The 16963-nt window shown below is 45.9% G+C and overlaps 10 non-coding genes across 10 annotated transcripts; all 10 read right to left on the reverse strand.

Moving 5' to 3' along the window:
* Window positions 1-794: 794 nt before the first annotated feature.
* Window positions 795-868, reverse strand: TRNAI-AAU (transfer RNA isoleucine (anticodon AAU)). The gene has a single exon. It is a non-coding gene; the product is annotated as a tRNA-Ile (tRNA).
* A 1352-nt stretch (window positions 869-2220) lies between these two features.
* On the reverse strand, window positions 2221-2294 carry TRNAI-AAU (transfer RNA isoleucine (anticodon AAU)). The gene has a single exon. It is a non-coding gene; the product is annotated as a tRNA-Ile (tRNA).
* A 405-nt stretch (window positions 2295-2699) lies between these two features.
* Window positions 2700-2773, reverse strand: TRNAI-AAU (transfer RNA isoleucine (anticodon AAU)). Its single transcript has one exon. It is a non-coding gene; the product is annotated as a tRNA-Ile (tRNA).
* Window positions 2774-4413: 1640 nt separating this feature from the next.
* Window positions 4414-4487, reverse strand: TRNAI-AAU (transfer RNA isoleucine (anticodon AAU)). Its single transcript has one exon. It is a non-coding gene; the product is annotated as a tRNA-Ile (tRNA).
* A 970-nt stretch (window positions 4488-5457) lies between these two features.
* TRNAI-AAU (transfer RNA isoleucine (anticodon AAU)) lies at window positions 5458-5531 on the reverse strand. Its single transcript has one exon. It is a non-coding gene; the product is annotated as a tRNA-Ile (tRNA).
* An 815-nt stretch (window positions 5532-6346) lies between these two features.
* Window positions 6347-6420, reverse strand: TRNAI-AAU (transfer RNA isoleucine (anticodon AAU)). Its single transcript has one exon. It is a non-coding gene; the product is annotated as a tRNA-Ile (tRNA).
* Window positions 6421-7093: 673 nt separating this feature from the next.
* TRNAI-AAU (transfer RNA isoleucine (anticodon AAU)) lies at window positions 7094-7167 on the reverse strand. The gene has a single exon. It is a non-coding gene; the product is annotated as a tRNA-Ile (tRNA).
* Window positions 7168-14582: 7415 nt separating this feature from the next.
* Window positions 14583-14656, reverse strand: TRNAI-AAU (transfer RNA isoleucine (anticodon AAU)). Its single transcript has one exon. It is a non-coding gene; the product is annotated as a tRNA-Ile (tRNA).
* A 693-nt stretch (window positions 14657-15349) lies between these two features.
* Window positions 15350-15423, reverse strand: TRNAI-AAU (transfer RNA isoleucine (anticodon AAU)). The gene has a single exon. It is a non-coding gene; the product is annotated as a tRNA-Ile (tRNA).
* Window positions 15424-16103: 680 nt separating this feature from the next.
* On the reverse strand, window positions 16104-16177 carry TRNAI-AAU (transfer RNA isoleucine (anticodon AAU)). Its single transcript has one exon. It is a non-coding gene; the product is annotated as a tRNA-Ile (tRNA).
* Between the last annotated feature and the right edge of the window lie 786 nt (window positions 16178-16963).

Genomic DNA, 16963 nt, shown 5'->3' on the forward strand with positions numbered 1-16963 from the left:
GGTAATTACATAGAATTCTTTTTTTCCTAAAAAGTGTAACATTTTGGGAAAAAAATTTCACGAAAATTTATTGTCACGCACAACGAGTCTGTCTGCAAAATGTCAGCTCGATTGAATCACGGGAAGTGAGTAAAAAAACGACCGAAATATTTGCACGGTCGTAAGCGCGCAAGCAAGCAAGCAAGTGAACTTAATATGAAGGATTTAAAAATGTATACGAAAACCCGATAAACTGAGTGGAAATCCAATAAACTAAGAGAGAACCCCAATTAAAAACAATGAAAATTTGAAAGATGCAAGAAAAGGATAGGTAGACCTAGAAACTGGTAAAGAAAACCATTTTATTCTTAGGTTTAAAATGAAAAACTGATGATAACCAAGAAACTGGGAAGATAGCCCAAACATTGAGAGGAAACACCAAGTAGCAACAAGATAAGTCAAGCAAGTGTGTGAGACATCTAAGGCAGTGGTTTAAACAAACACAAACTGCAAAGGAACTCTAAAAATCCAAGAGATGGAAAGAAAAAAACGGAGAGAAAATTCGAACAAACTGATTGATGGACCCAAAAAATTGGGACACATTCCCAGGAAACTAAGATTCTTCTCCAAAAACTAAAAGGAAATTACAAGAAACAGAGGCAGAATCCTAAGGGATGGTGCGGCAAACCGAGTAAACTAAAGAGATATTCCGTGAAATGCGAAACATGAAAACGTGCCAGGCAAACCCAATAAAAATGTGAAAGCATCAAGAGCTAAATTTTCATTAATTTTTTTAAATGAAGGAAAACAGCAGCTGGCCAGTATGGGGATCGAACCCAGGACCTTGGCGTTATTAGCACCACGCTCTAACCAGCCGAGCTAACCGGCCACCTCGATTTGGCTGGTGCAAGATATCCCTCATGTGAGCACGTGCAAATGCTTTTTAACAGTGTTGCTCAGAAATTGAGAGAAAGAATGCCGAAAAAATTAACCCGTAAAAACAAAGTTTTTCACTATAAATCCTTTATATGTGTGGCGGCTAGAGTCCTCTCGTACTCTGGCTTGAGAAGGCTGTCACCTATGGTTCAGATGATTGCTTTTCACCATTAAGCAATTGGTAATTACATATTAAAAAAAATTCCTAAAAAGTGTAAAGTTTTGGGAAAAAAATTCACGAAAATTTATTGTCACGCACAACGAGTCTGTGTGCAAAATGTCAGCTCGATTGGATCACGGGAATTTGGTAAAAAAACGACCGAAAGATTTGCACGGTCGTAAGCGCGCAAGCAAGCAAGCAAGTGCACTTAATATAAAGGATTTAAAAAATTTAACCCGTAAAAACAAAGTTTTTCACTATAAATCCTTTATATGCATGGCGGCTAGAGTCCTCTCGTCCTCTGGCTTGAGATGGCTGCCACCTATGGGTCAGATGATTGCCTGCCACCATTAAGCAATTGGTAATTACATATAAAAAAAATTTTCCTAAAAAGTGTAACATTTTGGGAAAAAATTTTCACGAAAATTTATTGTCACGCACAACGAGTCTGTGTGCAAAATGTCAGCTCGATTGGATCACGTGAAGTGGGTAAACAAACGACCGAAAGATTTGCACGGTTGTAAGCGCGCAAGCAAGCAAGCAAGTTACCTTAATATAAAGGATTTAAAAATGTAAACGAAAACCTGATAAACTGAGAGGAAATCCAATAAACTAAGAGAGAACCTCAATTAAAAACAATGAAAATTAGAAAGATGCAAGAAAAGGATAGGTAGACCTAGAAACTGGTAAAGAAAACCATTTTATTCTTAGGTTTAAAATGAAAAACTGAGGATAAACAAGAAACTGGGAAGACAGCCCAAACATTGAGAGGAAACACCAAGTACCAACAGAGTAAGTCAAGCAAGTGTGTGGGACATCTAAGGCAAGTGGTTTAAACACACACAAACTGCAAAGGAACTCTAAAAATCCAAGAGATGGAAAGAAAAATAAGGAGAGAAAATTCGAACAAACTGATTGATGGACCCAAAAAATTGGGACACATTCCCAGGAAACTAAGATTCTTCTCCAAAAACTAAAAGGAAATTACAAGAAACAGAGGCAGAATCCTAAGGGATGGTGCTGCAAACCGAGAAAACTTGAAAGATATTCCGTGAAATGAGAAAAATGAAAACCTTCCAGGCAAACCCAATAAAGATGAGAAAGCATCAAGAGCTAATTTTTTTTTAATGGAGGAAAACAGCAGCTGGCCAGTATGGGGATCGAACCCAGGACCTTGGCGTTATTAGCACCACGCTCTAACCAGCTGAGCTAACCGGCCACCTCTATTTAACTGGTGCGAGATATTCTTCATGTGAGCACGTGCAAATGTTTTCCACACTGTCGAAAGTCCAAGGCAGTGGTGTCAACAAACACAAACTGCAAAGGAACTCTTAAAATTCAAGAGATGGAAAGAAAAAAAGGAGAGAAAATTCGAACAAACTGATTGTTGCACCCAAGAAATTGAGACACATTCCCAGGAAACTAAGATCCTGCGCCAAAAAGTGAAAGGAAATAACAAGAAACAGAGGCAGAATCCTAAGGGAAGGTGCGGCAAACCGAGTAAACTTGAGAGATATTCCGTGAAATGAGAAAAATGAAAACTTGCCAGGCAAAACAAATAAAGCTGGGAAAGCATCAAGAGATACATTTTCATTGATTGTTTTAAATGAAGGGAAACAGCAGCTGGCCAGTATGGGGATCGAACCCAGGACCTTGGCGTTATTAGCACCACGCTCTAACCAGCTGAGCTAACCGGCCACCTCTATTTGACTGGTGCAAGATATCCCTCATGTGAGCACTTACAAATGCTTTTTAACAGTGTGAATCAAAAATTGAGAGAAAGAATGCCGAAAAAATTAACCCGTAAAAACAAAGTTTTTCACTATAAATCCTTTATACTGGTAGGAACGAAGTGAACCAGCCTACAATAGATTATATCGTCTGTCCGTCCGATGTCAGATTACGTGTAGCAACATCGCCCCCTACTGAAAACACTTGGCATGAACCTACAACAACCTTTAGACTCAGTGAGGCTTTCCTGGCTAAACAAGTGTAACATTCCCTTATAATTCCCTGAGATAGCTTTTAATTAAAACTTTGCAATTAAAAAATAACTCACAGCGGCCTAAAGCCTACAGCTAGGCCTAAAGCCTAGAACTAGGCCTCAAACTCTCCCTTCGTATCGTACCCCCGCGTGTGTCAAACAGAGTTAATGTTTAACAATGTTACATTCCCTCATCTTTTTAAATAGAAAAAATTAAATTTAAAGCTTTTACATTAATAATTAAAACATTTAAATTAAAAAGTAACTCACAGCGGCCTAAAGCCTACAGCTAGGCCTAAAGCCTAGAACTAGGCCTCAAACTCTCCCTTCGTATCATCCGATGAGGTGTAGCAACATCGCCCCCTACTGCAAACACTTGGCAGGACCCTACAAAAACAAGTGTAATAATACATTATGTTTATATTCTTTGGTTATTCGTTCCTACCAGCCCACCCCGCAGGGACCTGTTATGCGTAGCGGCTAGAGTCCTCTCGTCCTCTGGCTTGAGATGGCTGCCACCTATGGGTCAGATGATTGCTTGCCACCATTAAGCAATTGGTAATTACATATAATTTTTTTTTCCTAAAAAGTGTAAAATTTTGGAAAAAAATTTCACGAAAATTAATTGTCACGCACAACGAGTCTGTGTGCAAAATGTCAGCTCGATTGGATCACGGGAAGTGGGTTAAAAACAACGATCGAAAGATTTGCACTGTCGTAAACGCGCAAGCAAGCACGCAAGCAAATGAACTTAATATAAAGGATTTAAAATGTAAACTAAAACCCGATAAACTGAGAGGAAATCCAATAAACTAAGAGAGAACCCCAATTAAAAACAATGAAAATTAGAAAGATGCAAGAAAAGGATAGGTAGACCTAATAACTGATAAAGTAACAAATTTTATTTATACTTTTAAAATAAAGAAACTGAGAGGATGAATAAAAAACTAGGAAGACAGCCCAAACATTGAGAGGAAACACCAAGTACCAACAGAGTAAGTCAAGCAAGTGTGTGGGACATCTAAGGCAAGTGGTTTAAACACACACAAACTGCAAAGGAACTCAAAAAATCCAAGAGATGGAAGAAAAAAAAGGAGAGAAAATTCGAACAAACTGATTGATGGACCTAATAAATTGGGACATTCCCAGGAAACTAAGATTCTGCTCCAAAAAGTGAAAGGAAATTACAAGAAACAGAGGCAGAAATTTAAGTGACGGTGCGGCAAACCGAGTAAACTTGAGAGATATTCCGTGAAATGAGAAAAATGAAAACCTGCCAAGCAAACCCAATAAAGCTGAGAAAGCATTAAGAGCTAATTTTCATTAATTTTTTTAAATGAAGGAAAACAGCAGCTGGCCAGTATGGGGATCGAACCCAGGACCTTGGCGTTATTAGCACCACGCTCTAACCAGCTGAGCTAACCGGCCACCTACACAAGGGAAACGCAAGATATCCTTCATGTGAGCACGTGCAAATGCTTTTCAACACTCGCTCAAAAACTGGGAGAAAGAAATCTGGAAAATGTCAATGAATAGCTGATAAACTGAGAAGATAACCAAAGAACTGGGAGAGAAGCCCAATTAAAAACCATGAAAATTTGAAAAATTCAAGAAACTGAAAGGTAGACCTAAAAAACTGATAAAGAAACGTATTTTATTTACATTTTTTAAATGAAGAAACTGAGAGGATAAACGAGAAACTGGGAAGAGAGCCCAAACATTGATAGGAAACACCAAGTAACAACAAGATAAGTCAAGTTCAAGTTCATTAATTAGGTATAGCCCTGTGAGCCATTCGGCTCTTGAATCGGATGCAACCGCAAAAAAAAACATGAACCAGATAACATCTTAAAGTGAATATGTGACTAAGTGCAAACAGAAAATCCAAGAAAAGACAGCTAAATATTGCAGAAAAAACACCGTACACCAACGCTGTGTGCAAAAATCCCAATGGGATGCAAGTCAAACAACAACAACAACCACAAGACAGCTTAGATTAAGGCAATCAGTCTTACTCCGGACATCAACAAACAAACATGGTCAAGAAAGTGTGTGGGAAGTCCAAGGGAGTGGTGTCAACAAACACAAACTGCAAAGGAACTCTAAAAAATCCAAGAAATGGAAAGAAAAAAAGGAGAGAAAATTCGAACAAACTGATTGATGGACGCAAGAAATTGGGACACATTCCCAGGTAACTAAGATTCTGCGTCTAAAAGTGAAAGGAAATTACAAGAAACAGAGGCAGAATCCTAAGGAATGGTGCGGCAAAACGAGTAAACTTGAGGGATATTCCGTGAAATGAGAAAGTCAAAAAACCTGCCAGGCAAACCCAATAAAGATGAGAAAGCATCAAGAGCTACATTTTCATTGATTTTTTTAAATGAAGGAAAACAGCAGCTGGCCAGTATGGGGATCGAACCCAGGACCTTGGCGTTATTAGCACCATGCTCTAACCAGCTGAGCTAACCGGCCACCTCGATTTGGCTGGTGTAAGATATCCCTCATGTGAGCACGTGCAAAAGCGTTTCAAGAGTGTCGCTCAGAAATTTGGAGAGAGAATGCCGAAAAAATGTCAACGAAAACCCGATAAACTAAGAGGAAAACCAATTAACTTAGAGAGAAACCCAATTAAAAACAATGAAAATTAGAAAGATGCAAGCAAAGGATAGGTAGACCTAAAAACTGATAAAAAAAAGAAACACATTTTATTAATAGGTTTAAAATGAAAAAAATGAGGATAGCCAAGAAACTGGGAAGAGAGACCAAAAAACGTCCGAAACGTCGTGATTTAATTTATTTTAACTTCTTTACCTACGTTACTTTACCAAAAAAACAGAGAATATGAATCCTTGCAGTCACGAAAACTTCAAATCTAGAATTAGAGCCCAAAATTTGAGAGGAAACACCAAGTACCAACAGGGTAAGTCAACAGAGTGTATGGGACATCCAAGGCAGTGATGTAAACAACACAAACTGCAAAATAACTCAAAATATCTAAGAGATGGAAAGAAAAAAAGGAGAGAAAATTTGAACAAACTGATTGATGTAGCCAAAAAATTTGGACACATTACCATGAAACTCAGATCCTGCTCCAAAAAGTGAAAGTAAATTCCAAGAAACAGAGGCAGAATCCTAAGGGATGGTGCGGCAAACTGAGTAAACTTGAGAAATATTCCTTGAAATGAGAAAAACTGATAACCTGCCAGGAAAAAAATCCAAGAAGCTGAGAGAGAAATCATCAAGAGCTCAAATCTCTTTAAATTATTTAAATGGAGGAAAACAGCAGTTGGCCAGTATGGGGATCGAACCCAGGACCTTGGCGTTATTAGCACCACGCTCTAACCAGCTGAGCTAACCGGCCACCTCCGTTAGACTGGTGCAAGATATTCTTCACGTGAGCACGTGCAAATGCTTTTCAACACTCGCTCAGAAACTGGGAGAAAGAATTCCGAAAAATGTCAATGAAAACCCGATAAACTGAGAAGACAAGCAATGAACTGGAAGAGAACCCCAAGTAAAAACCATGTAAACTAGAAAAATGCAAGAAACTGAAAGGTAGACCTAAAAAAAAACTGATAAAGAAACGTATTTTATTCACAGTTTTAAAATGAAGAAACTTAGAGGATAAACGAGAATCTGGGAGAGAGCCCCAAACATTGAGAGGAAACACCAAGTAACAACAAGATAAGTCAAGCAAGTGTGTGGTAAGTTCAAGACAGTGGTGTAAACAACACAAACTGCAAAGGAACTCTAAAAATCCAAGAGATGGAAAGAAAAAAAGGAGAGAAAATTCGAAGAAACTGATTGATGCACCCATGAAATTCCCAGGAAACTAAGGTTATCCTCCAAAAAGTGAAAGGAAATTACAAGAATCAGAGTCCGAATCCTAAGGGATGGTGCGGCAAACCGAGTAAACTTGAGAGATATTCTGTGAAATGAGAAAAATGGGAACCTGCCAGGCAAACCCAATAAAGCTGAGAAAGAATCAATAGGGACATTTTCATTGATTTTTTTAAATGGAGGAAAACAGCAGCTGCCCAGTATGGGGATCGAACCCAGGACCTTGGCGTTATTAGCACCACGCTCTAACCAGCTGAGCTAACCGGCCACCTCTCTTTGACAGGTACGAGATCTCCTTCATGTGAGCACGTGCAAATGCTTTTCAACAGTGTCGCTCAGATATTTGGATAAAGAATGGCGAAAAAATGTCAACGAAAACCCGATAAACTGATAAGACAACCAACGAACTGGGAATGAACCCCAAATAAAAACCATTAAAATTAGAAAAATGCAAGAAACTGCAAGTTAGACCTAAAAAACTGATAAAGAAACGTATTTTATGTTGAGTTTTTAAATGAAGAAACTGAGAGGATAAACGACCAAACTGATTGATGCACCTGTAATGCGAGCAAGGATTGAGGGGGGGCGGAGTCTGGGTCACGTGGGGAGTGGGTGGAGTTAGGGTCACGTGGGGGAGAGGATTTAGGGAAAGAACCGGCAGAGGAAGGGGGAGTTGAGACGGAGTGAAATACGAGGATGCCACGCTGGGCAAGACGGAGAGTGTGGCGCGGGCGCCACGCGGTGGGAGACGTCGACACCGACAGCCATCGGTGTCAGACGAAGAAAGCTAACGGGAGCAGTGAGAGGCTAGCTGTGAAAGGGGCAGCAGTAATGCTAGATAGCGGGGCAGCGGTGTGGCTGCAAGGATTGCCTGACGGGGCAGCAGGGAGACTGCATATTGGAGCAGCAGGGAGACTGTATAACGGGAGCAGCCGAGGGCTGTGGAGAGGTCGTCGAGCGGGACGCGGGCCCGAGCGAGATGCCGTGGTATCGAGATTCAACGAACCCAAAAAAGGACAACAGAGATCGACATCTGAGAGAGAGTCCTTTATTACACACCCGGCAGCGACAAGATGGCGGAGCGACGCCATCTTGTCGCTGCCGCGCGTGTCACCATCGGAGGAGGACGGAAGAGCAAGAACCCGCAGCCGTCATTTAACAACGGTCAAAGAATTCTCAATCGGTGGCGATTGGAGCGCATTTTCCTGCCGTTTTCAAGCGACCGTACGCTCCGCCATGTGGACGGACGCGGAGGCACTGGAAGTCTTACCAACACTTCTCGACGACGAGTCCGTCCGGTTCTTCCACTCCATCAAGGCCGACAAGAAGAAGACGCTGCAGCGTGTCTTCGAGGAGATGGCGGATGCGTACGAGCCTCCGGACGACGCCCATCGGAGATTTGTTCAGCGCCAACGGGCGCCTGATGACTCGCCGGTGGCCTACAGAGGCGCAGTTCTGGAACTGGCGATGCCGGCATACCCCGAGACGGAGCCCGATTTGTTGGAGCCCCTCGTGTTGGGCAAAATGCTCGAATTATCTAGAGACCTGGGGATCCCCATGCCGGTGTGCAGCCATAATAAATTGACGTCCCGTGATGTGGCTTAGTGCTTGGACGCTCAATTTAATCTCCGACGCTGGAAGCAGGTGTCGGCTTGGACGGGGGGGCCCGTCGTTGAAGGCGGTGCTACGGGGTGGGATCCTACGAAGGCGATCTACGTTCCTGACGACAAGGGTCTGCAGGAGTTGACGGCCGCCTCCGCCCAGTGGCCTGCTCGGGGGGGGACGGGGCCGAGGTCCGCGCCGCCGGCGCGGGAGCGTCGGGACAGGGGGGGTGCCGGCGGTCAGAACGACGTGGAGTGTTTCCGCTGCAGCCGTAAGGGCCACTTCGCCAGGGACTGTTGGGCTCGCATCCCGGGGCCGCCCCAGCAGGAGGCCTCGACCACGGACGCCGCGCGAAAAGACCCACCAGTACAGGCAAGTCGGTGCGCACCAGACACCCGGCAAGGCCTGTCACCTCATGCATCACCATCGCCGCGCGGTCCGTGTGTCGCTAACAACAAGGTGCCTCCGGTTGACCCGTGTCGCTCGCTGATGCAATGGCGCCGATTGGCATGCAGGGTAGTTGCGGCCGCTACGGGGTCATCCACGGTACCGGGTTCCATTCAGGGGGTCGAGGTGCGTATTTTGGTGGACTCCGGTGCATCCGCGACCATTATGTCGGATGTCATTTTCCATATTTTGGGCATTCCACCAGGGAGAGTGCGAGCGGTTTGTGATTCATGCATAGCGGCGAATGGGGGAAGTATGGGCATTGTGGGCCAGGTGGACGCCAAGATATCCATTGGGGGGGTGTCGGCTTCAGGGACCGTGTTGATCTCTAGGTCTCTCGCGGTACCCTGTTTGTTGGGGACTGATTTCCTGGCAAAAATGCCCATTCAAATAAGGATTGATCAAAACTGCATTGAATTACTGGGGGGGGCGTAAAATTTCGTTCCTACCGTCGCCATGGGGCCGGTCTGCCCCTGTTTGCCAGGTGCAGGCGCTGTCCGAGGTATCTGTTGACATTCCACCTGGTTCGCAGATGCTTATCCCGTTGAGATATCGGAAGCCAGTACCGGGCGTTGAGGGAGCGGCGGGGGTTCTGTTATCGCCATCCACGGCTATAACGGGCGGCTCGGCGCTGGTTGGGGCAAAAACAATTGTCCGGCCGGGCCAGCCCCCGTTCTTACAGGTGCTAAATGGGAGTGCAGAGAATGTCAGTGTCCCGGCTGGAACGGTTGTGGCTCACGCCACGACCGCGTTCACGACCCATGACAACCGGGTCTGCCGGGACATGGTAGGGGGGGTTTCGGGGCCAACGGGGCAGGATGACCATTGGGTTGCCGAGTTATGCAGGGAGAATTCATCCCTGACCAGAGAGCAACGGTCCGCGCTTCGCGCGCTGTTGCTAAGTTATTCCGATGTGTTCAGGTCGGATGATTTTGACTTGGGACGCACCTCCCTGCATTCCCACCACATTGATACGGGGGACGCCGCTCCGATTCGGTTGAACTCGCATCGGTTGAGCCCGACGGAGCGGGATCAGGTTCGCGGGGAAGTGGAGGACATGCTAGCCGTTGATATTATATCCCCGTCTAACAGTCCATGGGGCGCGCCGGTAGTCCTTGTGAAAAAAAAGGATGATAAACTGCGATTTTGCGTCGATTTTCGGAAATTGAATAAGGTGTCCGTCGCAGACGCATACCCACTCCGCGTATGGATGATTTCCTCGATGCCTTGTCTGGGGCGAAGTTTTTTTCAACATTGGATCTCTCTTCGGGATTCTGGCAGCTTCCCCTTGACGAGTCCTCGAGGGAAAAGACGGCTTTTCGCACGCCACAGGGACTGTTTCAGTTTAATTGCCTTCCGATGGGCTTGAATGCGGCTCCCGCCACTTTTCAGCGGTTGATGGAGCTGGTGTTAACGGGTCTGCAGTGGGAGACATGTTTGATTTATTTAGACGATGTCATTGTCTTTAGCCGCACATTTGACGAACATTTGCAGAGATTGGAGACGGTTTTTGCTAGGATGCGCTCCGTAAATTTAAAATTCAAACCGAAAAAGTGTCACCTACTGCAACGATCCGTGCGTTATTTGGGACACATAATCAGTGCGGACGGGGTGGCAACGAACCCGGAGAAGACGGCGTGCGTCCGTAACTGGCCAACCCCGGCCTCGGTTGGGGACGTACGTCGCTTCTTGGGGTTCGCCTCATACTATCGCAGGTTCGTCCCGAACTTTGCTATGATCGCTAGGCCCTTGCACCTCCTTACGGGTAAGGGTCGGAGGTTCAGTTGGGGTCCGCCGGAGGAAGCGGCGTTTCAGGGCCTACGCGATTGGTTGGCGACGGCGCCGACATTGGACTATCCGGATTTTGATAGACCGTTTATTCTGGATACGGACGCTAGTGACACTGGGATTGGGGCCGTTCTGTCACAGTCCAAAGGCGGCGTGGAGCGCGTGGTAGCCTACGGTAGCCGTGTGCTGTCCCCGGCAGAAACCCGCTACTGCGTCACTCGCCGCGAATTATTGGCTATTGTCCATTTTCTCCGCCAATATTGGCCGTATCTTTACGGCCGGTCATTTACTGTGCGCACGGACCATGCGGCTCTGCAATATGCCCTGAGGGTTGACCAACCATCTGGCCAACTGGCGCGATGGTTGGAGACCCTGCAGGAATTTTCCTTCGACATACAATATCAGAAGGGGTCGCGTCACGCGAATGCGGACGCACTTTCCAGATTACCACAGGGGTCCCCTTGCGCTTGCGCGTCGGGTACGAATAGGTGTACGCCGGTTCAGCTACCCCCTCGGCCTGTCGTGTCAGCTGTCGAGGTACCTGGGGTTCCGGTGTGCCCAGGACCGGCCGATGGGGTTCTGTACCTGCCGCGCTCGGTATGGATTCGCGAACAATTGCTTGACAACTCGTTGAGGGCTTTATGGAGTCGGGCTGCGAAGGGGGCGGGGAGATTGCTGTCCGGTGGGACGCCGGGGGCCGCTCTCCGGGATGGTTTGTTCATGTGGAGAGAGGGATTGCATGACCGCTGGCATCTGGTGGTACCGTCGTCGCTATGGTACGAATTGATTCGGACTCTGCACAGCGACACTTTATTACATCTCGGGGTGCAGAAGACTTTATTAACATTACAGCGAGACTACTTTTGGCACGGCATGACGACGGATGTCGTCGGACACATTCGGGCGTGTCCCGAGTGTGCCCGGTGGAAGCCGCCTAAAAACCCTTACGTGCCGCCGGTGCAGTCTATACAAGTGTCTCGAATCAACGAGTTGGTGGCGCTGGATATTTTGGGACCTTTCCCGCCATCCGCTAGGGGTAATAAATATTTGCTGGTCGGGGTGGAATATCTTTCCCGCTGGCCGATGGCTTGGCCCTTACCCGACCAGTCGGCGGCGTCTATCACGGACGCCTTCCTATTTGGATATGTGATGGACAAAGGGGCGCCGGAGAGGCTACTCACGGATCAGGGGCGAAATTTTTCTTCCAAATTGTTGGCGAAAGTGTGCGCTGCTCTGGGAATCAAGAAGGTTCGTACGTCGCCTTACCACCCGCAGACGGATGGCATGGTGGAACGCCTTAATCGGATGCTGTCGGCCATGCTATGTCACACGGTTGACGAGAAACAAGCTGATGGGGACTTGCATATACCTGGGGTACTCTCCGCGTATCGGATGACGCCTCATGCGTCCACTGGGTATTCTCCATTTTGTCTCATGTACGGCCGCGAGAATGTGCCGCCGGTGGAAGTACAGCTGAGTAGGGGGGTGAAGGGTCCTGTTAAACCCCTCCCCGAATACATTCAGGACACGGTTCGACGCGTTGCCGAGGCAAGGGAGGGGGCCCGGTTGGCTACTGCCAAGACTCAGGCGCGAAACGAGCGTTGCGCCCGGCGCTCGACCGGTACATGCCCCTGGCGAGTGGGAGACATGGCATGGCTGCACTGCCCGCAGGTGCGGCCGGGGACCTCCGCCTAAGCTTCACAAACCATGGCAGGGGCCGGTTAAGCTTATTGAAGTCCCTAACCCGCATTCCGCACGGGTTCGGTTCAGATCGCGGCGCTGGTACGTTCATACGTCTAGGCTGAAGCCCTACGTGGCCCTGCGGACGGATGCGTCATCCCCTGATGTTGCCTTGCCGGTGTCTGTTGCGCCCGACGCACCTCTGCCCTTGCCTGTTGACTCTGCAAGCGCGCCTGTCGTGCCTTCTACAGACGAACCAGCCGTGACGCAGGCGGATGTGGCGAATCCTGCTCTGGGTGGGCCTACCACGGCGACGGGGCCACTTGGCCCCGCTGCCATTCCAACCCCACCACAGACACGGTTGCCAGAGACCCCGGACTTGGGTCTCCCTGGTGGAAGGGACCTTGGCGTTGACGGGCCTCCAACAGCGGCGGGCGGTTCTACTCCCGTCGATCTTAAGACCCCGTCGCGTTCTCGGTCCGTGGGGGTACCGCCGCCCGTTCGGGATGGGCCGGCGACCCGCATTCGTTCCAAATCCCTTTCCTGTCGTTGATTGTTATTGTTCTTGTTCTTGTTATCGTTTTATATTCTCCGTTGTCAGTGATGCCAGATGGTTCCAATATTGCTCGCATTATTTTCTTGTATTTGTTGCAGCCGGGGACGGCTGGGTTTTCATTAGGGGGGGGTCGTCTAATGCGAGCAAGGATTGAGGGGGGGCGGAGTCTGGGTTACGTGAGGAGTGGGTGGAGTTAGGGTCACGTGGGGGAGAGGATTTAGGGAGAGAACCGGAAGAGGAAGGGGGAGTTGAGACGGAGTGAAATACGAGGAGGCCACGCTGGGCAAGACGGAGAGTGTGGCGCGGTCGCCACGTGGTGGGAGACGTCGACACCGACAGCCATCGGTGTCAGACGAAGAAAGCTAACGGGAGCAGTGAGAGGCTAGCTGTGAAAGGGGCAGCAGTGATGCTAGATAGCGGGGCAGCGGTGTGGCTGCAAGGATTGCCTGACGGGGCAGCAGGGAGACTGCATATTGGAGCAGCAGGGAGACTGTATAACGGGAGCAGCCGAGGGCTGTGGAGAGGTCGTCGAGCGGGACGCGGGCCCGAGCGAGATGCCGTGGTATCGAGATTCAACGAACCCAAAAAAGGACAACAGAGATCGACATCTGAGAGAGAGTCCTTTATTACACACCCAAGAAATTGGGACCCATTCCCAGGAAACTAAGATTCTGCTCCAACAAGTGAAAGGAAATTACAAGAAACAGAGGCAGAATCTTAAGGGATGGCGCGGCAAACTGAGTAAACTTGAGAGATATTCCGTGAAATGAGAAAAATGAAAACCTGCAAGGCAAACCCAATAAAGCTGAGAAAGCATCAAGAGCGAAATTTTCATTGATTTTTTAAATGGAGGAACACAACAGCTGGCTAGCATGTTGATCGATCCCAGGACCTTGGCGTTATTAGCACCACGCTCTAACCAGCTGAGCTAACCGGCCACTTACACCAGAGCAATACAAGATATCCATCATGTGAGCACGTGCAAATGCTTTTCAACACTCGCTCAGAAACTGGGAGAAAGAATTCCGAAAAATGTCAATGAAAACCCGATAAACTGAGAAGACAACCAATGAACTGGTGGAGAACCCCAATTAAAAACCATGAAAATTAGAAAAATGCAAGAAACTGAAAGGTAGAACTAAAAAACTGATAAAGAAACATATTTTATTCATAGTTTTAAAATTAAGAAACTGAGAGGATAAACTGGGAAAAGAGTCCATAAAATGACAGGAAACACCAAGTACCAAAATGGTAAATCAAGAAAGTGTGGGATATCTAAGGCAGTGGTGTAAACAAATGAAAACTGCACAGGAACTCTAAAAATCCAAGAGATGGAAAGAAAAAAAGGAAAGAAAATTCGAACAAACTGATTGATGGACCCAATAAATTGAGACACATTCCCAGGAAACAAAGATTCTGCTCCAAAAAGTGAAAGGAAATTCCAAGAATCAGTGGCAGAATCCTAAGTGATGGTGCGTCAAACTGAGAAAACTTGAGAGATATTCCGTGAAATGAGAAAAACAAAAACCTGCCAGGCAAACCCAATAAAGCTGAGAAAGCATCAAGAGCCAAATTTTCATTGATTTTTTTAAATGGAGGAAAACAGCAGCTGGCCAGTATGGGGATCGAACCCAGGACCTTGGCGTTATTAGCACCATGCTCTAACCAGCTGAGCTAACCGGCCACCTCCGCTTGGCTGGTGCAAGATATCCTTCATGTGAGCACGTGCAAAAGCTTTTCAAGAGTCTCGCTCAGAAATTTGGAGAAAGAATGCCAAAAAAATGTCAACGAAAACCCGATAAACTGAGAGGAAATCCAATAAACTAAGAGAAACCCCCAATTAAAATCAATGAATATTATTAGAAAGATGCAAGAAAATGATAGGTAGACCTAAAAACTGATAAAGAAACACATTTTATTTATACTTTTAAAATAAATAAACTGAGAGGATAAACAAAAAACTCGGAAGAGAGCCCAAACATTGAGAGGAAACACCAAGTTGCAACAAACATGGTCAAGCAAGTGTGTGGGAAGTCCAAAGCAGTGGTGTAAACAAACACAAACTGCAAAGAAACTCTTAAAATCCAGATACAAACAAAAAAAACTGAGAGAAAATTCGAACAACCTGATTGATGTAACAAAAGAAGTTGGGACAGATTGCCATGAAACTAAGATGCTGCACCAAAAAGTGAAAGAAAATTCCAAGAAACAGAGGCAGAAATCTAAGGGATGGTGCGTCAAACCGAGAAAACTTGAGAGATGTTCCTTGAAATGAGAAAAACTGATAACCTGCAAGGAAAAAAACCCAAGAAGCTGAGAGAGAAATCATCCAGAGCTCAAAACTAATTGAATTCTTTAAATGGAGGAAAACAGCAGCTGGCCAGTATGGGGATCTAACCCAGGACCTTGGCGTTATTAGCACCACGCTCTAACCAGCTGAGCTAACCGGCCACTTCTATTTGACTGGTGCGAGATATTCTTCATGTAAGCACGTGCAAATGATTTTCAACACTCGCTCAGAAACTGGGAGAAAGAATTCCGAAAAATGTCAATGAAAACACGATAAACTAAGAAGACATCCAATGAACTGAGAGAGAAACCCAATTAAAAACAAAGAAAATTAGAAAGTAGCAAAAAAAGGATAGGTAGACCTAAAACTGATAAAGAAACGTATTTTATTCATAGTTTTAAAATGAAGAAACTGAGAGGATGAACGAGAAACTGGGAAGAGAGCCCAAACATTGAGAGGAAACACCAAGGAACAACAAAATAAGTCAAGCAAGTGTGTGCAAAGACCAAGGCAGTGGTGTAAACAAACCCAAACTGCAAAGGAACTTTAAAAATCCAAGAGATGGAAAGAAAAAAAAGGAGAGAAAATTCGAATAAACTGATTTGATGGACCCAAGAAATTGGGACACATTCCCAGGAAACTAAGATTCTGCTCCAAAAAGTAAAAGGAAATTACAAGAAACAGAGGCAGAAATCTAAGGGATGGTGCGGAAAACCGAGTAAACCTGAGAAATATTAAGTGAAATGAGAAAAATGAAAACCTGCCAGGCAAACCCAATAAAGCTGAGAAAGCATCAAGAGCAAAATTTTCATAGATTTTTTAAATGGAGGAAAACAGCGGCTGGCCAGTATGGGGATCGAACCCAGGACCTTGGCGTTATTAGCACCACGCTCTAACCAGCTGAGCTAACCGGCCACCTACACAAGGGACACGCAAGATATCCTTCATGTGAGCACGTGCAAATGCTTTTCAACACTCGCTCAGAAACTGGGAGAAAGAATTCTGGAAAATGTCAATGAATAGCTGATAAATTGAGAAGATAACCAAAGAACTGGTAGAGAAGCCCAATTAACAACCATGAAAATTAGAAAAATTCAAGAAACTGAAAGGTAGACCTAAAAAACTGATTAAGAAACGTATTTTATTCATAGTTTTAAAATGAAGAAACTGAGAGGATAAACCAGAAACTGGGAAGAGAGCCCAAACATTGAGAGGAAACACCAAGTAACAATAAGATAAGTCAAACAAGTGTGTGGGAATTCCAAGGCAAGTGGTGTCAACAAACAGAAACTGCAATGGAACTCTAAAAATCCAAGACATGAAATGAAAAGCATAGAAAATTCGAACAAACTGATTGATGCACCCAAGAAATTGGGACACATTCCCAGGAAACTAAATCCTGTGCCAAAAAGTGAAAACAAAATCCAAGAATCAGAGGCAAAACCAAGGAGACGGTGCTGCAGACCGAGATAAAAAAAAACTGATTGATGTTCCGTGAAATGAGAAAAAACTGATAACCTGCCAAGAAAAAAACCCAATACGCTGTGAGAGAAAGCATCATAAGCTCAATTCTCATTGAATTATTTAAATGGAGGATAACAGCAGCTGGCCAGTATGGGGATCGAACCAAGGACCTTGGCGTTATTTTGTTCCCTTCCCATCCCCACCTCCACCCCCACACCACCACCACCCCCACACCAC

Source organism: Lampetra planeri, chromosome 76 (genome assembly GCF_965212315.1).
Source record: "Lampetra planeri chromosome 76, kcLamPlan1.2.h2, whole genome shotgun sequence".
Lineage (NCBI taxonomy): Eukaryota > Metazoa > Chordata > Hyperoartia > Petromyzontiformes > Petromyzontidae > Lampetra > Lampetra planeri.